At 39.1% G+C, this 25,118-nt stretch overlaps 1 protein-coding gene across 1 annotated transcript in view; it reads left to right on the top strand.

The window, feature by feature from the left end:
• The window catches only part of LOC106517548 (contactin-associated protein-like 2), a gene marked incomplete at both ends in the record, with an annotated part of 175,923 nt that overhangs the window by 93,191 nt on the left and 57,614 nt on the right, over positions 1–25,118 (top strand).

The raw sequence follows: 25,118 nt of genomic DNA, 5'->3' as shown, positions 1-25,118 counted from the left end.
TGTGTGTGTGTGTGTGTGTGTGTGTGTGTGTGTGTGTGTGTGTGTGTGTGTGTGTGTGTGTGGTATAATACAGGATGAAGATTGTTGTCAGACACAACACTGAACTGAATCCTCCTAAAGCCTGTGACACGGCTGCACAGAGGTGTCTGTCAAGTTTATCTCAACCTGCACAGATTGAGGGATTTTATCCAACCAATGCGGACAGACTTGCATGCAATTCTCCAAAAAGTAAGCCATGATATCAAATACTGATTGGCTACAAGTAAATATTAATCCAAAGCAGTTGACAGTTACCAGCGTCATCACAGAGAGTACAAAAATGATTAAAGTATTCTACAGCCCTTTCATTTTGGGTACTGTTTTATTTTTGCAGAACAAAACTGCAGGAGCAACAATAGTACCAAGTAAGCCAAAAGTAACTCACAACTGATCCATATTTCTCTTAGACAAGATCCAACTGGTAGTAATATCTTATGGGCCGTAGATGAAATTCCTGATACCTGACAAGTCACAGTAAAGAAAAATCTGCCTCAAGTCCAATATTTCTTAGACTGGTGACCTATCCAGGACGTACCAACCTATTACTCATAGRCCTTTGGATTAGGCTCCAGCTCCCTTCAACTTCTCTCCTTTAAGAATTGAGAAAACGAAATGAAACTATAGATCTGTAAGAACATGTCCCAAATCTATCTTAGAAACTTCTGAGACCTGTGATACTCCAAAAAAAATAAAAAATAAAAAATAAAAAAACTGGCTGTTTCTCATTATGGACTTACCATCATTCCTCTGAGCATTTTTAAACAAAAAGTCCCATTCTAGGTATATGTTAATATTCAAATAGAAATATTAAACTTGTAAACATTGTGCTGTTCACTTACAGTTTGCCAAATGAAAGCAAAATTAACAACAGGATGTTTGTGGCAACAAAGTATTTTTACTCTGTTTTTATTGGGTGTTTTCTCCTCAACTTATTAAGTCTATGATGTCTTCCTTATTTTAATTTGCTGTTTCGGCATTGAAATATTACACATAGTTAGCCCATGTTGTTTAGAGGCAAGTGTATTGTTTTAACAAGTTATTTTCTTTGGAGATTAGCAGCACAACACTGAGAACAAGATCCAGTCGTCAGGTCATCGAAACAATCCAGAGGTGGAGGAAAAACTCAGAACTATTTAACCTGAAAGGCAGAAATTAACATTTGATGTGTGTGTTTGTGTGGGTGTTTGTGTGTGTGTTTGTGTGGGTGGTGGTGGGGTGGTATAGAAAAAAAATAAGCAGTTTAGCTTAACTTTTGCTTCTTCAAAAAGAAATTTGTTACTGCTAATGTTCTAGTCAGCCCTGAATAACACAGCAAACCAATACATATATCCCCCTTAATGGGATTTCCTGAGTTTCTTGTTCCCTGCCATGCACACACGCACATGCACACACCACACACACACACATTCACAAACAAGTACATAAACAATAAACCATATGGCTCCTGCCTGGCGAAATGAAAAAAATGCAAATGGAAAAACAGAAACAGCTCGCTCAAGGAGCAATTATAATATTGTCTCCTCATTTGAGACGAGCTGAGAGGTTAATCTCAATTTTGAAGCTTTCAACAACAATCCTCTGTTCTCCATTTGTCCTTCCCAAGGTTGCTGGGGAAATGAGCACGAACTGATCAAACATAACACGTTCTTTGACTGACGACACGAGCTGGAGGATTTTGCTCACTTTAGAAAGCGCGCATCTGCACATTCCAGAATGCAGGTTAATGGTTCCCTGCCTRTTTTTTTTCTAAGCACGTTTTCACACATTCATCTCAAACACCCTCGTCGTAAAATCTGTGTTATTGTTTATGCATGTTGCTGTGTCTGTATCGGGAAGTGCATTGTGTGCTGGTGTGTTACTTATTCAACAATCACTGGAGGCAGTTTTAACTCTGCTCTCGGATTACAGCGGGATATTAGGGCAAAGAGAGATTAAACCAACTGGAAACACAACAGGAGAAAAAAACGGGAAATATCATTCAGCGCTGCTAATGAAGTAACCCAGGGAGGGGGCATGATTATCTTACTTGACCTTGAGGGCTTTTAAAATTATCTCAAGGAAAGGGAAAGTTAGACAAACTTTACAAGTTTTTACACCATTATGTAGAAGGATGTTTTTGTTAGTCTGTCGTGTTTCTGATGAAGAGTTGAACCAAATGAGATTGCTTTTGGGCGTGACCCAGACTGTCACTGTCTCTATATATAAACTCAACTGTGTCTTCCTGCCTGTGTCAGTGTGTTACTTTTTCTATACAGAGCCATGTTTTTTTCCTCATCGTTCCTTTGAGGAAAAAAACAAACAAATGATTATTCATGATGTTTGTCTCATCAAATCTAGATGTACCGCGAGTCGTTCTGTTGTAATTACCCAGCTCCAGTTGTTTGTTTGTGTGAGCGAGTTGTACACAGAGACTTCGTCTACGTTCACACTGCAGACAAATACGACCCGGATCCGATTTTTTTAACAGTCTGAAGGTGACATCCTTTTTTTTTTTTTTTCAAATAAGCGACCGCAGTGTCAACAGTCACGTCACATTTCATCCCACTTTTACATCAGTGATGCRGATCAATCCATGTATTTAGAATATTGATACTAACCTTGTTCAGTTTAAACCTTGTTGCTCTACACGTCTTCAGCTACAGAACAGAAGTCCACTTTCTTCATCTTTCTTCTTTTAACTTTCCATGTCCTGGATGACTGAGAACCCACGGAAACATGTGATTGTAACATTGGTGTTGGACCATATCGATACTAAAGGTACTGGGTCGTAGTGCTGGGCAGTATACCTGTTCGTACCGAAAAGCAGTTTTTATTTTTGTTACGATGTGAATTTTCTGAGTACCATACACGCCGGTTTAAATAGCCTGGACACGTTCGGAACGTTTCGTCGCACCCGCCAGTGAACTGTTTCACGGGGGGACACTTTTCCTCGCAGCACCGCTMTGCGCATTAGCAAGCTAATGTTATTKTTGGAGCAGCTTCTCAATAACTGGCGGCGGGTGGTGATTCCACTGCTTATATTGACTGACATTAAAAAACCTCCTGTTTTCGCCATGGTTGAGCATAGTATACACCTCTTCAGTGACGTGCACGGATAGATTTCATGCATAAATTTATATGGAGACATTAATGTGCTTCTATTGTGAAAAGCCCGGGGGGGAAATAGTGTGTACTGAGATTTGTTGACTGGTGCATGAAGGCTGAGTCATCCTGTTAAGTTTTATCAAATAACACAAAACGATAGACTGCATAATTATCTTTGCTCAACCCCCCTCCTTCACGATCAGACCAAAAAGCGTGACTACTGTCTAAAACCAGTCAAACCAGAAAAGACACATAGAGGAGGGAAACAGCGACAGACGGAGGTACAGTAAAAGAAAAAAGTTRAGAAATAACTTCTGTGTTGAACAGAGAGAGTAACTTCAGCTGACTGTGGTTTGCTAATCAGTAAGCAGCATTTGTGTATTATTATCTGAGCTGGGACGAAAAAAATACAGTCAAATACTGTGATACCATTATAAGTGTTGAAAATACTATGATATAAAATTTCGGTAGGTAGGTTGCAATGGCTGCTCCAAAGCTGTGGAACAGTTTACCTCTTAATATTCGGTCAGCAGAGACTGTTGAGGCCTTTAAATCTTTGCTGAAGACCCATTTATTTTCTTTGGCTTGTGTTTAAGATTTGGAGGTTCATTTAGAGCTTTTTTTACATATTGTGTTTCTGTATTTGCATCTGTTATTTATTTATTTTTTGATGTCTTGACTGAACTGTGAAGCACTTTGGTCAGCTTTTGTTGTTTTAATGTGCTAYWYAAATAAATTTGACATTGACATTGGGTCTTACCACCCTGCACTAGTTTTAGTATATCTCTCTCGATCCATTAATACACGCTGCACCAGAGCASCCAACTAGAGATAGGTTCAAATCTAAWCAGTGAACTAAACAAGCATTTAGATAATTATTTAATCTGTTCTGATTGCGCAACCACTTTTCCTTTCGTGGCTTTTGTTGGGGTGCTGTGACTTTTGCATTTTATTGACCCTTCTGGGACACCGTAGCCACACGATTTAAAAGTTGAAACAATAGAAATGGCTACGTTTTGGAGGATGGCTACTATCACATTAAAGCAGAGGTAATCTACAAATTTGAAGTTATTTACTAAAATTTTTAAGTCCAGAGTGCTTGCGATAAATAATTTAGTCGAATGAGCCTTGATGTGTCCACTCTCTATTTGAGGAACAAGCCTCTCCATCAATCTTGCTGCGCCGTTCAGCAACATGCAGTATGTCCCAGTGTCTCCATCTAGTAGGAGGCAAGACTCTGCAATATCCAGACGTTGCTAACAAATAACTTCAGACTAAGTAAAATGTTGTCTTTTGTTTCGTGGTGTTCAATGTGAATGACTTGCATCGTTAACATGGGTARTTACATTAGTTAGAATTTGTCCGACAACGGCTTTAAAATGGTAGGCTTACAAAGGTCCAGATGGTAACCCAGGAAATGTGTGATACTGAAGGATAAGACTGCTGGTGTATGGATTGACACAAAAGAACTGAAGAGAGAGCCTCAAGAGGTTGGCAATGGGACTCATGCAGAGCAGCTAAATGTGCTGAGAAGGAAGTTTCAGGCTATCATTCATCAAATGCAAAGTCAGGCTTCTTTCACAAGACGACCGACAAGAAGACTGCATTACTGAGATTTAAAAAAAATGGGATGATGGGGTYCATCTTAGCTTTTCCCCATAAACCAAGTAGAAGAAGCACCTTCAAAACACAGACACACAATATGGATTGTTGAGGTGAGGAGTGAAACAACAACTTTTAATGAATAAAGGGCTTTCAAGGCAGCAAAATGTCACAGGGCAAACACATATACAAATATCAACTACATTTCTAATCTAAAATCATAAAAAATATTTATCAMTTGGTTCCTTTTTCATCCCTTTTAAACTTTAAACAATTGTGTTTCCTTCAGAAGGGCTTAAAATGTGGTTTTATAGTTGAGTTTTYCGCATGCCACAGTTTAATGCATTCGCACCTAGGGAGACATTATGTGAAAACCTTTTGAGATTGAATCCAGAGAGCAAGGTATTGCAATATTTAGTCCACAGTCCCACAAAGCGATGGATTCGGATTAGGATCAAAGAACAGCCGTAAAGTTATGCAACAATAATGAAACCCGGGCATTAGCTTTGTAGTTGATACCTTCACAGAACAGACAAGTKTAGCATCTAAAAAGTAAAAAGCTACGATGAGAAAATACATGGAAAGAGGTTTCCCTGTTTTCCTTATTGCTGTTTGCACCATATATACAGTATCTTGTTTACTTGAGTGGCAGACTACTATGGAGAAAATGAAAGCGAGAGAATCGAGGAGAAAGCAAGTTGGATGGATGGTGTGATACTCATTAACCCATTAGAGCGAGTAACAGCTGGACACCCACAACCATCTGCAGAGTGCATCCTCTCGAAACAGAGCAAGYCAACCAGATCTCACAAGCCTGTCGGCACAAAAACCTCTGCGGTGTCAAATACAGAACCGAGTCCGAGCACATACACCAATCCGAGCACACCTCTCTTACACACTCACACAGACATTCAGGATCTGTGAACCCTTTCGCCCCCACGAGTTCCTAATTTTCCAGCTGTGTAGGCAAGTGGCAGTGGGCAGTTTGTCCCCCTGACATGGGTCACCGACCCAGGGGAGAGAGAGCTCTCTTATTCTCACTGGCTGCTCGGATGACTCCGGCGCATTCACCGAGATAAACACTCGAAGAAGGGAGCGGAGGGGAGAGGAGAGGGAGGGAGAGGAAATGAAGTGGAGATGGGTGGGACTGAGGGAGGGTAGCACAAAGAGTGAGGGAATGAGACAGAGTGGAAGGTGAACAGGAGGTGGAGCGGAAGGATCGAGCCGGGTCAGGCTGGCAGCTTGAGTGTTGTAGGTGAGGATGAGAGCACCGGATTGAGGTGTTGGGGGAGTCTTGTGAAGCACAGCATGATGGATCATGATGTTAGCGGATAAGACGGGTGTTGAGAGGGTGCATGCTTGGCTTGTCAAAGGCAGCTATTGTCAGAAAGGAACAGCCACACACACACACACACACACACACACACACACACACACACACCAACAGTCACACCAAAAGACAGAATAAAAAGAGAAGACGATGGCTATAGTAGCATATCCCTTCTGATTTCCTGACCATCTCTTTGGACCACAATTTATACGTCTTGAAGGATACAAGGATTTTAAAATTCTTACCTGCCTAAAAGTGCACAGATGCAGTGAGGGGATGAAACAAACTGGTCCCATTTTGGTCCACAGTAATACTGTATATTGTAAGGTGTAGGGCCAACATCAAAGCAAACACCGGACAGATGGATGAACTCTTGTTGAATCCAGGGGTTTGTTCCACATCTTGAAATTTGCCGTTATGAACAGAGCTGTAAGGGCATTGTTGCAAAGTCAACTGTTGGCCTTTATCCATGCGAGATTTTGACTTGAGACGATTTATTAATCCGTTATCACCCGAGGCAACAAGTGAACACTTAAAGCCTGAATAAAAGCACACTTAGCATCAACATCTATTAGGGCACACACATCAGAACGAGAACAGGATTTATTGAGCAAGTATTTTTACATGCAGTACAAGGAATTTGATGTAGTGTTGTTGAGTTGCAGAACATTCAACATAAACAAGGGTTAAAAATCAATTGTACTAAGGTTTAAACAAGGTAGAACTTGATGCCAAATAGGGATGCACAATATATTGGCATTAACATYGGTATTGACCGATATTGGTCATCCAACATGTAAAACAGGGCCGATATTAACATCCGATATTGATTTCCCACTTTTTAGTTTTGTGCTTCTGTTTTGGGAGGCAAAATGTTTGGTCAAGTGTTTGATCATGATAGTGATAATGATGCTGTGCAGCCAGGAATAACTGAAGTAAAGAGTCATGTCAGAGGTCTGGTTGTTTATTTACAGTATCAAAAAAAGACACAAGTGTGTTTGTGTGTATGTATATAAATACATTTGTGTAATATCTGTAAATATTGGTTATCGGCCATAGCAGCAACAATTATAACGGATATCAATGTCGGCTGAAATTTTCATTTCGGTGCATCCCTAATGCCAAAGCATCAACTGGTATGCCTCCACCTGCACAGGACTTGTCTGCATTTAAAGCACTGGTCGTGCAGTTACCTCCTGACATCTATTTTTGGACTTCAATATTCTAAGAAGTGTGTAACTWTATCAACAATGTCTAAACTTGAGTTCCGTTTCGATATTTACCTTATTGTTAATTTCAGTGACCAACCATTTATGTGTACCACCCAAAATATGAGGATTCAAGCAACAAAGATCACTTTACCTGACCTTCAGCTTTGACTTTTTACCCCAAATTGTTTTCAGACCTCCGTTGGGAAAAGAACAATTATCTTGTTAATTTTGACTGAAATCAGGAGATACCGTGCACACAAGACAGTGTGACGGATGGAATTTTGTACGCGGTAATGCAGAGAACAACCAGAGAACAGTAAGCTTCCTCAGGTGGAGACCTAACAAAGAAAGAAAGAAAATGAAAAATATATTGAAATAGAATGTAGAGATAAACTAAGGTTGAGATTTTTGAATAAATAAGCTTAATGGAAACTAAGAATTAGAGCAACGAACTAACGGTGCATGACATCAGTTCAAAGTTGCGTTAACCTAATGCATAATGTCCATATACAGCGGCAGCCAAAGTATTAAATACTGTAGTTTAATTTAAAAATAAAATCAGTCGGAAGTTTACAATCAAGTTTTTAGAAGTTAAGAAATTAAATGTTTTCGTTTGTTTTGTTTTTTGTAAACGCAAACACCAAGCCAACAACCAATCATGGGGAAAGTCTGGAGCATCAACAAACATCCGTCTTGCTTGTCTTTTGGATTGTGTAACGCACTTCTGCACTGCCAACCCTGTCAACATGTTTTTCAGCCTGGTTCCACATGTCGAACTGGCGTTAGGTGTTTTGGCGACAGCAATCTGTCTGAATGGCTGTTCAGTGTTGCAAAATAGTGCACAACAGAAAGTAAACACTACATCAACATGTCATAACTGATCCCTCCTCGTTGGTCATGTTCATCTCTCCAAAACTAGAAAAAAGAAATAAAACCCCGAAGTGCAGCTCATAACCATGATTTTTGAGAGTAGCCTTTATGGCGTTATCAAAAATCTCAAAGTTTTTGAGAAGACATTTTTGTTTTCAACAATTTATAATGATCCTCATAATCTAATTTTACTATGTTCAGAAAATACATTTCCTTTAAGGCTGAGCAGATAAAAATGTTTGTCGTGGCAAAGTTTCAGCCTTATTGCATTTTAGAGATCTACCAAAACCAAACTCATCACCTGCTCCAATATTCCAGTCCACATTGTTGTTGTTTTTTTTCTCATTGGTAACATAATGTCAACCTGGCTTAATTGTTTTTTTTTTTTTTTGTTCTTTTTAAGCTTCTTGCAAACCTGTAGAGGGATGAATTATGCAAACTGTGCTCGTGTCTCAGTCATGTTCAGGGCTGCTTTTCTGAGCCCGGGCTAATCCTATCTAATTACAGAAGCAAACAGTTTGAAATGTCTGCAAGCACTTCTCAGCTCCTGTCAGTGCCTGTCAACCAAGCAGTTCAGTTCAGTACAAGTGAGTGATTAGTGTCTGATGTCCCAAATCATTTTCTCAGAAAATAAAGCCAAGGCAGACCACAAAGGCCTTTAATTTATGGTAATATAAGTGTTTACAAGCAAAAAATAGAGTGAAAGGAAAAGGAGCCATTCAGGTGGTCCACAGCTAAGATGCAAAATGGCATGAGCGTTATTTTCTTTAAAAACTTACTTCTAGTCGTATGCGCTGGATAGCATGAGCATGGGCCTTCAGCTCCTAACTGAGTGAGTGCTTTTTGGGAACTTGTGAAGTGGAAAATAGTGCGCCATCACCACACGGAGAAATATTACAGCCGAAGACTGAGGGAGGCTGCATCGCTCCATCCATTCTCCATGTGAAGCCTCAAGTTTTGTATTGTTCTTTGTTGTCAGCAGCACTGCAGACTTACAACAGGCTCCACAACAGGACCTGATGTTGTCACTGAGCTTTCACCCTGCGTAAAAGATGCTTTGATTACACATATGTGTGTGTATATTTTTTTTCAACAGTCAACTAAAAATGGAGGCAGTGGAAAAAAATCCAAATAACAGAGGAGAGGATGGATCAAAAGGAAGGAACACCTAATAAAGTGCAACAAAGGGAAACAAGGGACGGACAAAGCATTATGGGTAGTGCAGAGAAACGTGTTATTCRAATTCTCTAACGATCTCTCCCGCTGTGCCTATCTGCAGGTTATAGGGAGGCTGCTGATGTTTCCACACAACTTCGTCTCCATACCGCCTTTCACAAGGCAGTTGTGAAATKATCATAATCCGTTTCCAGGGTGCACTAGAAGACTCGTGCCACGTGGTGGGCTGTAAACTGAGATTAGATTCACAGCATGATATAAAGGCACCACTGTGCATGCAAATGTAGACAAGATTTAAGCACGGTGCTATTCTCTGGGACTTTAAAGGATGTGACATATCATAGTGCAGCCTTGAGAGGACTCCAGACTTTACTGGAAATATGTACCTCTACTACGCAAGCTGCACACTAGATCTGGTGCGATTTTTTTTTTCCAAAAGATGTGAACAGGACAAGTTTTATACCCTTAACATGTCAGCATCAAGTGATAAAGTAAGCCGCTGTAAARATTTGGTAGGTGTTGACCTTCAGTTTTGCAAAATACAAAGGGAGTCTAGTCTAATACACATGTAGTGTATATTAACATTAGCTGAAATATAGCAAATGTTACAGCAGTAATAGGCCAATTCCAGGTTTTGTGCAGAATTCATGGAGGGTCAGACTGTGAGTGAAGCAGAGTTCAGCTGGTGTGCTCTCTGAATATGTTCAGTTTTGACTGAAATTCATTACTTTATCCCTAAATTAATCAATTTGCCACAGGCTGGATTCCTGGTAATGTGTGTTTAAAGACATTACTTAAAAAATGCTAAAGTAATTTTTGAAAACAATTCGTTAAAGACCTCTGGACTATATTTATTTAAGGCCATGTGGAGGAAACATGGCAACATGTTGGCTTTGTTAGCCTGCACTGACATAATTTTTTTCTTCTTTTTTTTTCATTTTCCAGTACATTCCTGCTATAATTTTTGGCATTCCAGCAATTTATTGTTTTTGATATATTTAGCTTTTTCTGCCATGTTTTTCTCATGAACAGAGCATCTTCAACATTCTTAAAACCCTTTAAAATGTTTGAAATTCTTTACTGTACTTTTGACCTTTTCTTCTGGTCCTGCTTTTTCCAACTCCTTTCAGCTTCCTTCAGCTTCTAATTTTCTGCCTTTTTTAGCTATAATTCTGCTATTCCTTTACTAATTTCAACTTTTTGTACATCTGGAAAGATCCACGTATTCATACACTTTGGTGGACAAGGAACAAATACAGAAGTAAGACTTTAATGTTAAATGTAAAAACCAAAGCCAAACAAACACCCTGCGGCCGGACCAAGACCTCGGCCTTTTATTCAGCCGTTGAGGCAAGAAGTTTCAGTTGCGTCTGGCCACTCCCTAGCAGCAAACTGAATCAGTAGTAAACAGAAAAAAACTCCTTCACTTCCTTTGGCTTCTTTCTGCTTTTTTAGGCGTTTTAGGCTCATTTCAGCTGTTTTATTTTATTTTGTTTTATTTTTGTTGTTCTTCAAATTTGAGCTGATTTTTGAGTTTTTTGTGACATGATGAGCTAATTTAAGCTGTTTCAGCTAAAGTCGAAATTTTGTGATAATTTCATCTTTTTTCTGCTTAATTCAGCAAACGTGCTCATTCTGTTTCTCTGCTAATTTCATATACTTTTTTAGCTATTTTAGGCTACTTTAGCTATTCAGCAAAAATGTTTTAGCATAAAGCATTCACACGGCAGGAAATGCGAATTCTCTAGCTGTTTTTTTTTTTGTCTTTTTTTCTTCGGTTTGGGATGCAAATTCGAAAAGCAGCCGCCCCTGAAATGTAAAACACCAAATGCGTGTGTGCGTGTATGAGCATGCCCAATACAAGAGTCCTTCAGAGTTGATCTGATTGAGGATGATCTCGCAGTGTTACCAGTGAATGGGTACTCTTCTGTGGCTCCCAGTTTGCCTCGGGCCATCCTGCGGTGGTTAAATCTGTGTGTCATCTGTTGTTTAGCCCTCTATCCCTGTGGYTTTGAAAGGCCTGCTGCCTCCTCGGTGCTTGCCACCCCACAATKTCTCTGGTACAATAAGCCAGCCAAACTAACATGATCACATAATACAGCGTGACTACTGCAAGCGACGGTGCGAGCCCCACTTATTGTTGGGCCTTCCTGTGTGGGAGCTTTAAAACGTTGTGATCTCCACCCGCCTGTTTCTCTGCTTTCTTGTGTCGTTCAACATCCAGCTTTCATTTTTGTCTCCTTTTCTCCCTTTGGCTGTTTTTCTATACCGCAGTCTGTCAATATATTTTTTCTTACTAATTTTTCAAAGCAAACAAACTGAAAAMTTAACCTTAGTTATGTGGTATTGTCTCGTTGTAAACATACATCAACCTCATCCTTTTAACTGGATGGTTATTATCTGTTAGAACTCATAACTTTTGAGTTTGAAAAGCTAATTTTAGTTCATTTATCCTGCACCAAAAGTGGAGAAATTTTTCTATACCAATAATTTTAAGGTATGTGACTCTTCAGAAATTATTTAACCTGGGCTTACCAGCACCTTATTTTTTCAGCCAACTTCACTGAAGTTTTCCATTTGTCTTCTAGTGAGTGATAGCCTAACTGCACGCTCTGCCGCTAGAGGCTTGCGATAAATTGTAAAAAGGTGGTGAATTGAAATACGGCTATCTCTCTGTTTTTATCTCCTGTGGTGGCTGGTTGTGGTTGTTGGTGGGTTTTGGTTTCCGTTGCGTTTCAGGGACATGGATGCCAGCAGAGCTCACAGCCGTGCCCTCGTTGTAACCCCCCTAGACCCCGTGCCTGGTTTCAATAAGCCCCTGCCTTCCTCCAGTGTCAGAACAGTTGGAAATAGCATTTGGGATTTGTGTGGCATCTGAGGAAGTCTGTGTGGGTGCATGCCCATGTAACAGCACAGTTAGAGTGAGAGGTTATATTTCAAACTCTACTGCAAATAGAAGGAAAAAACCCAAAGTTATGATCGAAAAAAATTAATTTGGTTTAGAAAATTTGACAAAAAATAAGACAAATACTGGGAGGCCTCAGTTGTAAACATGGTCCTGTTCCAACATGTTTTTTTGTTGTGTTGCTACCATCAAATAAAAATTTTTCTCATTTTTCTGCTAAAAAATGTTGTTTTATTTTCAGTTTAAACATTTGATATATGCATTATGTTCCTTTGAGAATAAATTCACGAGATTAGCAAATCATTGCATTCTGTTTCTGTTTACATTTCGCACAACGTCCACACTTTCAGGGTTTGGGTTGTCGTATTAAGGAAGCAAAAAGAAAAAGAAGGAAACACTAAACATAGCAGGTTTAAATTAACTCAGTATGTAYGGATGCTGGTTGATGCTCTTTTTTGGAATATATTACTCTTTCTTCTAAGTGTTGTGTAATAACAGGCCAGAGAATCCAAAAAGAAAAGAAAGTTATGGAGGTCAAAAACAAGAGGTATGCACAAAGAAAATCCAGACAAGCAGAGACCCTTTGAAGTTTCCTCTGTTCTCTGAATTTCTTCTCTCTGCTCTCGGCTCAGTTGTCAGCTGAATTCACAGCCTTATTGGAGTGCAGATGACAAAAAAGAAGTTGCTACAGGACTTCTGCTGTGTGTTGCTGCGCCTCGTTAGTGACGAATCTGCTGCATTCAGCTCCCAGACCCCTCAAGTGTGATTTAAAGTCAAAGTTTCTTTTCTTCTTCTATCACCCCTCAGTCCAATTACTGCAGCTCTCTGTGCCCGTCTCCCCTCTGCTCACAGTTTACAGGCAGCGGCACTGAAGGTCATGACAGTCCATCACCTTTCMCTGCCACAGTTCAGTGTACATAACACACAAAATGATGTAGGCAAATTAATATTTACATTATTACAAACTGTATGTTTAGATTATATTTCTTTTTTTTTTTGCATTTCAGTTCAAATGTGCCGAAAATAAATCAAATTTGTTTAGTAGAAAATGTAGCTGTAATTATTGCAGCACATGGTTCAAGTGGAAGCAAATGTAATAGAAAAAAAAAGAAAATACATTAAAAACAGCAATAGTAAAGCCTAGCTGCCTTTCATGTTGTAGTTTTGGCCTAAGATCATTTTATGTTAATAAACAGAGCTGCAATCTCAAACAGTACTGCAATGTAACGGTGACTCTCTGCTGCTACCGATCAGTGCTGGGCGGTATACCGGTTTGTACTGAAAACTGTTTTTTTATGACATGAATTTTCTAAATACTGACATACYGATTTAAATAGCCTGAACACGTTGTTACATCACACCCGCCAGTGAACTGTTTCACGGGGGACACTTCCTTGTAGCACCGCTAAGCGCATTAGCAAGCTAATGTTATTGTTGGAGCAGCTTCTGAATAACTGGTGGCGATTCCACTGCTTATATTGACTGACATTTAAATAAAAACTCTACTGTTTTAGCCATTGCTGAATGTAGTATACACCCATTCCCTGACGTGCACGAATAGATTTAATGTGAGACGTAAATGTATGGAGACGCTGTTGTGGAAAACCGGGTGGGAAGTAGTTTTGTACTGGTGTAAGAAATATTTCGTGTTCGTTAAATGAAATSRTGACGAAAGCACATAATATTGAATAGATTAAAATGTGACAAGAATAGGGACCATAGAACCCAGATCTGGTACGAGCAAGCTTTATTGCTTATGCTAAAGCAATCTGAGCAACGCTACCTGAAACCCAGACTTCCGGTCCTTTTATACAGGGTCTTCAATGCCTGGAGCGCCCACTACAGGCCTACGGCTGCATTGCAGGCCACTCGAACAAACCATGCCTTCCCTAATGAATTAATAACAGTTTTTCGATGTGTTGATAATGTTTCGGGCATGTACCTAAACTATTTTAATCAGGAGTTAACAATGGTTAAACAATGGATTATAAAATTTAATGCTCAAAAAGAAAACTAAGAAAATGGCGTAGTGCTTTTAGCATCAGTATCTAACCGATAAATTCCTTCACTGGGGTTTAGTTGACTGGTGCACGGAGGCTGAGTCGTCCCGTTAAGCTTTATTAAATAACACAAAACCATAGACCTAATAATGATGTTTGTTCAACCCTCCTCCTTTATGACCGGACCAAATGTGTAACTACTGTCTACAACCATGCAAAGAAGAAAGACGTGTAGAGGAGGGAAACGGCAAGGGAGTAACTTCAACTGAAGTGGTTTGCTAATCAATAAGCAATGTTTGTACATTTTATTATYAACTGAGTTGTGATGAAAAGAAAAATACCGTCAAATACCAGTATTAGTGTTGAAAATACTGTGATATAAAATCTGGGTCATACCCCCCAGCACTACTACCAATTCCAAATTTTAGCTCAGTATCTGTAAAATTTGTAGCCTGGCCCTTGCCTTCCTAGTTCCACTTAATTCTAATTTCCCTTTTTCCAGTAGAATTTCAACCGGGCCAATCAGTGAACAGGAGGAGGAGTTGTGAGCAATGCCGTCAATTATCTGCACCGTCTTCCTGTAGTTTAGCAATGGCAGAGAAGGAAGTAAATGAAGCTAGTCCATGTTGACAAGGCTTTCAAATACAGTATTTGTTTCAAAGCCTGCAGCACTCATTTACAGCCATTTCGTTCGGCTCGGTACTTCTCTTTTCTCAGTCTGTGATTGTTTACAGCGCACACGATTTCCTGTTAGCTTCTTAGCTTAGCCTCCTTCATGGTCAAGCTGGTGCTTTACATGCATCATGGTCAAGCGTTAGCGATTGGGTAAACCGGACCCAATCGTTTTAAACTTCAGCAGAGTCCAAGCTGAGAGTCCAAACCCTCTGAACAAAGAAAAGCGTAGGGCAAGGTGCTGGTTTTTACCAGGCTAAAGAAATTGCTGAGTTTTAGCCATTTTGAGTCAGCAGGCTGTAGCAGACATGAAAAATCAGACTGATCTCAAAGGTTGATTTGTTATTGATATACACTAGAAGATTGCTTTCTGCAAGTTTTWATAAATTTGTTCCTTGGCTAGTGAGATATTTTGGAAATAGACCAATGTGCAAACACATCAGCACAGACATGAGCAAAAACCAATTTCACCTGCCTTTCTGTGGTGGGCAATAATAAAGAGAGAAAGGGCAGAATAGTGCTACAAGACAAAAAAAGACAAGTTCGAAACAGAGAGCCTGCCAGAAAGCAGTGGCATGAATCACACATTAAATTGAAAACTAAGTAGTGGAAAGCTCAGAGTATACATGTATCTTCTGAGGAATCTGTTCAGCAGAGGGGAATCGAGAGCAGCCCTGACAACATGCGGTCAAACATTTTTTTAAAGGAAAACTTTAGTTTATTGTAAACACGGTTGCATTTCTGAGTTTAGATTTCACTGCCGACTCTGCAACCCCTCTGTAACGGCAACTAAAAGGTTCGAAAACTCAAACCTCCCCTCTTTGTGGGTTGAGTGTSCTTTAATAAGGCAGACATGGAAGCAACTTGTCAAGAAGAACTAGGCTGTAAAGCATTTCAAAATAACACAGCCATCTAATTGCCTAAAATAATTAAGTTTGCTTCAACGGCTCCATGTCCTGCATTTTCACACAAGTTCAGAAAATGTCTTGTTATCACATTTCTATTTAGTTTCATCAGGTCAGATTTGGGAGCTATGATTTGTGAGTGTCTGTGTAGGTGTGTTGATATTGTTCTGACATGGGTTGTCCACTAATTGTTCTGTGTTTAGAAAACCAGTCAAGTTTATTTAAAACCATTCATTCAGAGGCTTTTGCTCAATCTGTTTGAAAAAAATCCTATAAGGAAACAGAAAAACGCAGAGTTTATGTTGATTGCCTGATGAAAATGTGTTCAGGAACACATTTTTCACTGAATTATTAAAGTGAATTTAAGAAGAATTGAAGCAGAAATCGGTCAAACCGTAACTAATAACTAAAATTAGCTAAATAAATGCTAAAAGCTAAAATGTTGCAAACATAACTATACTTTCTGAGTTTTATTAACTCATTTTCAGTAGTTCATGAGATATTTTAAGCAAAAACATTCAATCTGTGAGCATTCATGGTACATGTGTGGGTCAAGCCTGGGGTGATGAAACGCCAAACTTGAGTTCAATATCCATAAAACTGACTGAATTAGTACTTAATGAGTTCTAGACATGCTTCATATGAAATTGTTTCTCTGGTTAATGAGRTTTTTTGTTAAGAGGTGGATAAATAATACTAATGATGCATTTTATTTATAGGCGCCTTTCAAAACTCCCAAGGGTACCTTACAAAGGTCAATAATGAAATCACAGTAGAACTATAAACACAATATAATCAGTTTACAAAATAAAATAATGCAATGAAATAAGCTCTAACAACAAATAATATATTTGGAGATAATGTAAGATTAATGGTAGTTACAGAGATGTATGGTTTGAGTTTTTTCCTGAACAGATACCTTTTAAGATGGGATTTGAGGATAATAATGGAAACTGAATTTCTAAAGTCCTGAGGCAGAGAGCTCCAAAGGCAGGGGGCCGTGCGGCTGAAGTCTCTTCACCTCATGGTGGTCAGGCAAGCAGAAGGAACGATGAGTTGGGAAGAAGTAGAGGATCTAAGATTACGGGTAGGAGTTTAGGCATGGAGAAGTGAGAAAATATACGAAGCAGCAAGGTTTCTAATGGCCTTAAATGAAAGAAGGAGGATCTTGTAGATGATGCAATATTTAATGGGAAACCAGTGGGTCCATGACAAATGGAGGGGGTTCTGGTGATAAATCGAGTGGTAGAGTATTGAACAACTTGGAGTTTATGGAGGAGTTTGTCTGGTAAACCAAAGAGGAGTGAATCACAGTTATCAAGGCAAGATGTGACCAGAGTGTGAACCAGAATGGCTGCATTGTCGGGTGTAAGGGACGGATGCAGGCGCGAGATGTTATGTAGGTGGAAGTAACATTATTGACATAAGAGTGAAAAGATAGGGTACTGTCAAAGACGACACATAGACTCTAAAGGAGAGATGGAGAAACTAGCAAGTTGTTGATGTAAATGGAAAAATTGTTAGTCTTAGAGAGAGTGGATTTGGTTTCAAGTAAGATTTCTGTTTTGTCACTGTTAAGTTTAAGAAAGTTATTGGAGAACCAAGACCTGATTTCTTAAAGGGAGCTAGAGGGGTAGGTAGGAGGAAGAGATGAGATGGGTTTAGCAGAAAGGGAGAGCTGGGTGTCATCTGCATAACAGTGAAACTGTGCGTTGTGTTTACAAAGTATGTAGCCAAGAGGGAGGCTGTAGATGATAAATAAGAGGTGTCCAAGGGCCTTTACCTGATCACCTGCCTTCATGGTCATCAACAATAAGATGGTAAGAGTGCAGATTCAAGAGTTGAACTGTATTTTTAAAGAAATTGTATTGCCATTGAATTATTTTTTTCAAGTTTGTTACTAATTGTTTTGTGGCAGAAAATTACGTTTAATGGACTTTATCTTCAAATAAAAACAAGAATCTAATGTTGGTAAATATTTGCGTTGCCAGTTGTGTTTAACTCCATCACTGTCAGCATCTTGTGCCCTGGTGTTAATCATATGACTGTGTTCATTTTGTTGTGCCTGCATGCGTTCATGCGCTTGATTAAAAGATGTTAGACAGTGATATTTCATTAACAACCCAGCTCGCCAGACAAGGAGGGTTCAGCACACCGAACATAGCCTAACGCCGTCGTTTACATCGAAATGATGTCTCAGGAAGGACCTTCAGGAATTATGACAGCGGCTTCGCCATTTGGGAATGTCAGAGCTTCAGGGCACGACAGAACTTCACTTCAACAGCCAATGGTCATGTTCCAACACGAGGTCATTCCCATCCACTCATCTTCTATTTCCCTAAAGGGTCCTCAAGAATCACTTTTTCCCCCCCATTTAGTTGTGAGCACGTTGATGCATTGCTGTAATCCAGSAAAAATAGAGGAAGTATTTCTCATGCAGGGGAAGAGCTGAGTGTGGCCCTAAATCGGTAATGTCATAAAAGCGTGACTAGAGAGTAAATGGGCTGTCGTTACTCTGAGGTTCTGCATGTAGATCAGAAATGTGCTGTCATTTTAATCTTCATTTTTTCTCTCTCTATTGTCTCTATTAATTAAAAAGGTACAACGTTAGTGTTAAAAAGATTTTTGTGTGGTGGATGTTATGACAAACGCTTTTGTTTTGCTTTTTTTATTTCAGTTGATTTTCCTCTGCTCTGCACAAACACGGGAAGCAGAGGAGAGAAATCACTGCGATAAAAACTGACACCTGAATGCATCTGAGACTCTTACACAAGGCTTATCTTATCTTACTGTATCTTATCAATGATGAATCAGGTACCACATAGAGGTARCATATATGACCCCCGCACATACGCAAAGCACCAATGCACCAGAACTCAGACGTCATCAGAACCGATTTATTGTTTTGGGTGGTGGTCAGGGGACTCCTTTGTTCAATAGTTTTTGACTTAAAACCATTTTTGTATATCAAGACACCCCCTTTACCGATGGGGTGGGGGTGGGGGCTTATTGGTGGATAGCCCTTCATCAGAGCTAAGCAACAAAATAAAAAATCTGAAGCTCCTATGTTGAATAGATTTTGAGTTATAAGCCTTTATGTACGTCCAGACACCCCCTTTTTAGATGGAGCACCCTCCTCAAATATGGGGTCTATTGTAAAATCATTGGCTGGCGCAGTGTAGGTCAGACACATCTACATTCCTGCCAAATTTTACGTGCAGCCGTTTCTGTGCTACTGGTTGACCAAAAATTTTGAATGAATAAAATGAAGTAAATAAATAAATACACAAACTGTACGATAACAATGTGACCCCCACTTTGTGTGCAGGGGTCATAATTAATATTTAATAATATGAGAGTGGCCGAAGCAGGACTGACTGAGGAACATAGAGAAACAATAATACAAGAGTTCTCTAAACTAAAACACAGCAAAAAATTAAAAAAATATTAAAAATCCAAAAGGTGAACTCCAACAACACGGATCCTGACATGTTTCTTGGGTTCTTGAACTTTTTTTAAGTCGTTTGCTGTAATCCCACACAGGTGTGGTTTTGCACAGAGCTGCGTAAAGGTGGCAAAAGATGGAAAGCGGGAGAGATGGTGCAAAGGAAAGTGTGTCGGAGTGGTAAATTGGAAACATAAATCAGCTGACTGGGAATAAAAATGTCTTTATACAGTAGTGCAACCACGAGAGGCCTAACAAGATGCATCTTCAGGAGGGATTTTACACCCTTTCATATATTTTGTTTATTTTTCCCTTTAACCACAATAGTTTTATTTTAGCAACACATGATTTTTTTATTTTTATTTATTTTTTTGTCTGTGCTATGCTCATGATGCTATTCTTGTAAATATAAGCTGATACTAAGTGACACGTGTATTTGCGCTGTCAGTCAGTGTAGCGTGTGCCTGACAGCAGCTTATCAAGTCGTGACTCCGCTCCGTGGAGCAGATACCCGTGACCCCTGGGTGGAGAAAATCCCCTTGCAAAGCGCGCGCGCACGCACACACACACACACACACACAAAATTGTTTTTAAGTTCTACCTGAGGTTTGATTTAGAACAGTGCCAAAGTTTAAAAGCGTTAATAACTTTTTATCTTGTTTAACTAAAGCTTGCTGCATCCTGGTATCTTTGTGTTAAACATTAAACATTAAACAGGAGTGTTTTGTGCCAACCATGTGATGCATGTGCAGCTTTTAGGGCATAAGCATGTGAAAGACTACATGTGAGTAAGTGTTGCCCCTCGGGAAGGTCGGGGACATTAGGAAAATCGGTAAAGCAGACTTGTTCRTTTTATTAACTGTCCTTCTGATTACATCTTGCCCTGGGGTCCGCTGCCTCCATTACCCAGATCAAAGCATGATTATGCCAGAATGGATTAGAGCTCTGTTTCCCTCACTCAGAAATCACTGTGAAGGACTTGAAGCTTGGATCTACATACTTTAAGGTAAACACATTTTCTACGTAGTAAATCCACTGTGAACTTCGGAAAGGAAAGTGTGTGACTAAGTTAAAAGATTAGCCTTTCATCCGGTCATGTTTTGATGTTTTTGTTTCCCTTTTTTTTCATAAAACTCTGACAACTTTGTGAAATTGCCAACCTTGTCCTGCGGCAAATATAAAGGTTGCTCGGCTGGGAGTGGTAAGATTAAAGCTTTTGTTTTTTGGCTATCAAAAGAAGCCTCTGAAAGATTCAACAGCAAGTTTGAATTTAAAAAAGCTGCTCCTTGGTAACTAAAACTTGAGTCTGCTCATTCTTTTTAATTGATTCCACCGTTCGGATACTTTCAAAGAGCGTGTTGTTAGTTAAAGACTTGGTTCTGCCTGCAGCGTTATCTCCTCCAGGTGCTGGCCAACATGCCTCTGGTTGAAAACGAACAATCCCCCACTGATGATGGTCTCTATTGACAAAAGTGTTGAACTTTAGATTGATGGGCATTGTCAGGCRCGCGTGTTGTGAGCTGCTGGGGATATCCCCCCGTGAAATTTCGATGGACGGATATAGGTGACATTTCCAAACTCAATATTTAATTATGGATGAGGCCTTTTCTCCAAACGCCTTCAGAGAGCACTGATAACTGTCAGACAGGTCCCATAAATGATGAAGGCCTAGCCTCGCATGATTGACGCATATTCATCATCCGCTGTCCTCTGCTGTGAGACGGAACGAGCAAACTTTGGCTTCAGGCCCTCATTAACGTCTCACCAACACAAAAAGCGCTCATAGTTAAAGCTTTAATGCACATTTACGTAATTAAAAAAGGTATACTCACTCACACAGCAATGACATTTACTTTTATCAAACAAAAATGTACTTCTGTTGGACTAAAACTATGGTCTGACATGAGTCACATTGAGAAATTGACTGCCACCTGCCTCCATTAAAGCAAACCAAACCTTACACATCTGAATTCATCTCCATTTCAAACAAGAGTCTCAATAACAAACTATTCACATAGAATAAATGAGTTGCTTTGAGAGCACAGCAAACTGTGAATTAATGAGACTGTGTGTAAAAAGCACTTCTAACRGTGTTTATTCTCCAAAAATACCCATAAACCTTATTGTCCCTTACATACATGTCAACCTTTGGACATTTACCTGCATTCTAGACCCTCAAAAATTTGTCATTTTCATAAAAAAAAATCCAAATTACTTGCATACAATTTAATGGAGAGGACTGCCGGTGGCTGGGAAAGACAGACGTGGCAGAGAGAACAGCAGGGAAAGGAGGACGGGGAGAGTTGGGGAACTTGCTTTAGCATCAAGTTGGGTTGGAAGATGATTATTTAACTTTATTTTTTTGTTGTGTTTTTCTTTGTTCTTTTTTTATGTCCTACAGGCTCTGAGACATGAAATAAGGTTGAAGCTGAGATTTGGAAAAAAAATGTGAGATTTGAAAAAACCCATAAGATTACCTGTACCTGCAAAATCTGTGTAATTTATGGACAATCCATACACATGTATGCCCTTATTGTATCAGTGATTTGCCCAGAATTTCTATTTGTAACGTCCAACATGTGAAATCCTGTGAAAGTAGCACTGAAAGCTGGTCAGTCTGACTCAAAAGAGCTTCACAGTATTATTATTTTTTTTAAGTTCACTGACTAAATTGTGTGTGTTAGTTTTTATTTTTATTTTTTGGCCTCCTTCAGAAGGTGATCCATGATGGTCAAAAGTTTTCTCATGCTAGTTCTTCCATTGTGGGCACAACTCCTACATTGGTTTTACAGCACCTGGATTCTCATTTAACTCATCGTGATCATGTATAAGTCTTAACCACTAAGTTGAAACAGAAATTATACGTTTATTCAAAAATTAGATCCAATCTGACATCTTCTGTTTCAAATATCTATCTGCATGCCATTATACTCTCAAACTGTTTACCTGTTTGGTCTCTTACAACAAATGAAATCTTAGAACCCATAGTTAGGCTCTACAACAGGGCCTACAAAATTCATAAAAAAAATTTCCTGGTTGGACTCATCACTGTACAGTTCTTTCATTGTCTGATGCCTTGAMTTTTCAGAATTATGTTTTGTATAGTGGHATTAATTTATATTCTCAGATCTTCCAAGGTGCCAATTATGGAACTCTCTGTGCATTGCTGCCCAAATCAAATTCTGGAASTGGTCATTCAACTAGATCTGTTACAAAAGGATAACTGATATTACCAACTTTTAAAAACTGTTAAGGCCAGAGGTCTTTCTTCTATGTTTATACTAAAGCATGGAATGACGTTCCTCAAAACATAAAGTCCATTTCAAAACTACAGCCCTTTAAGAAGAATCTTGTCTGCCATCTGCTGGACACTTTTTGTTGTGCTCATATTTAGACGTCCTATTTTGCAAATGCTGCCTTCCTGAAATTTGGTATACTTGTTTGTCTTTGTGTCTATGGTGTATAATGATGTGATTGTGATGCTGTATTTCTGAGTGTTTTATGTGCTGCAGAACAGGAACCTGCTGCAAAACAGCAATTATGCTGAGTCAGGCTTGATTTTTAGTAATCCTTTCCTGTTGAATCAATAAATCAAATCAAATCACCTAGTATTCCCAAGTCTCCCATCCAAGTACTAACCAGGCCCAACTCTGCTTGACTTCCCACAGCAGATGAGATCTGGCGTGTTCAGGATGGTATTACCCTGTAATTTTTATTCATTTAGGACCATCTTTAACTGGTTTGTCAATGATCCATCCATCCTTTTTTGTTCACTTATYTGTGGTCAGGTCAGAGAAAAAACAGGTTCAGGAGAGAAAACCCAGACATCCCTTTCCCCACTGCTCTCAAGTTCCTCCTGGAGGGTCCAAAGGTGTTTCCCAGTCAGAGACAAACTTAGACCTCTCCGAGTTCTGAGTCTGCCCCACGGTCTTCACCCAGTGGGAGACTTGTGCATTGTTTCTCCTGTGGGAGGCAAGCAGGACAAAAGCAAAGCACTAGAAGGGCATGGTTTCTACATTTTAGAAATGTCTGTCAAAAACTCATTTTTGAAAGAAAAAAAATCAAAAACTTAAAACACTTTAAACACTTTACTTCTAATATATAGTTAAGGCAGCGTGAGTTGGATTTTTTTTTAAATGCCTCAAAACAAAGAGTAAATTTTTCCAAGATTGTTGAGTATAAACTGACTTCAGACACCAAATGTCACAAAAAAGGCTTTTTTTTAAAGGAGTGTTGGTGACTGTAGGTTTTTATTTTGTAGTTTTGCACATTTACATGTACGTCCACTTCTGTATTTTTCATTTTAAATTTTGATGTCAAGCATTTCGATCAGCACATTGAATATTTTACTTATTTTAACTGCTTGGAGCCACACCCAGCCTGAGTGAACAAACCGATCCGAGCATCACAGAGTAGGAAAAACGACCTCATTACAATACGACAATAAATCGACAAAAGTAAGTTTTCAAACTTTCCGACTCAAAACCATTAACTCGCTCCTTGTCACGTCGCGTCGTCAACCTAGAAATCTCATCATTTAAACTTCTGCGGAAGCTTCTGCCGGCGGGTTCTCCGCAGATCGTTCCGACACTCCGTGTTTTCAGGCTGTCAACCCAAACCAAAGCTCGTGCGCTGCCCCCCAACCAACACAACGGATGAGGAAATTGGACAGAGAGCTGAAAAGTTCTCTAATTATGGAACATGGCACATCATTAAGAGCCTGTAATGAGCTTCCTGAAGCCAGGTGCAGCCTCACCTGTCAGCGAGCTCCTCATTACTAAAAACGGTCAACATGTTTACCAGGACGTCATGGACAGGTTATTAGGGAGTGATGGGCAGGTGGGCAATGCTCATTAAACTGCTAAAAGTTGAATACATCTTCACTTTATTTCAGAAGTGCTTGAAGGTTTGTCTTCATCCAACGTAACTGCTTTCTAAAAAGATTCATATTTCAATAGAAAACTGAAATATCACTTTATTCTTTTGATATCAACACATTTTATCTTTAAATCTTATTTGATTTTTAATGTTTAGTCGTATTTACCGTGATATTTCTGTACTGTGAAAAAATAATAGTTTTCATTCAAAGAAATTATAAGACTTGTTCGTAAGACCACAAGTATAACTTAATTTCTAATCTTTAAAGCATAAAAAAAATCTTATAGGCACTCTTTTATTGCAAATGTCAACATAGTTATGATTAAAAGCTCAGCATTCTTTAAAAATCTTGTGTTTTAAACTAAGATTTTGTTGTGATGAAAAGCACCAAAAGAGCAATCTGTCAGAGTATGAGTAGAAAATGGCTGAACTACACCCTCATTGCCTCAACATTTGTAAATGTGACTGAATTATTGCCTTTCTATGTTGGATAATACGTGTGGCAGACATAATAAAATTTGGTTTACTCAAAAAATAAGCAAGGCCTGCATGCACATCGTATGATGACTTTCTGAGATTTTCTGTTTCTGTTCAGTTTTGACATGATCAATTAGCATTTCAAGTATAAATGCTTTCAAGCCAAACCTTAGCTCAGTATCTATAAAACTGCCTTATTCATTGTAATTTATGTGTTTGCTGAAGACATTTATTGGGGTTTGTTTATTTACTGATTTTTAAAAGCTTCACACATTCTGTAGTTTTTACGTAGGTGAAACGTGATCTAGTTTTATAAACTATTGTGTGAATATTTCTGTGATTAAATTGATGAATTTATGAACAGACTGATCTGGATGGTTGGACCATATGGTCACCGAGAGCAGGAAGTATATAAGTAGCTGCATGCCTGAACACATATTCAACACATAGTTACTGAATGTAAAAGAAACTCTAGCTGCAAAGGAATTATGTTGTGAGGATTTGACCCCAGAAAAGGAAAGTGT

Source organism: Austrofundulus limnaeus, unplaced genomic scaffold, assembly GCF_001266775.1.
Source record: "Austrofundulus limnaeus strain Quisiro unplaced genomic scaffold, Austrofundulus_limnaeus-1.0 Scaffold50, whole genome shotgun sequence".
NCBI classification, from domain to species: Eukaryota; Metazoa; Chordata; class Actinopteri; order Cyprinodontiformes; family Rivulidae; genus Austrofundulus; species Austrofundulus limnaeus.
Note: the sequence above shows the minus strand (reverse complement) of the source record. Positions and strands in the feature narration are given on the sequence as shown.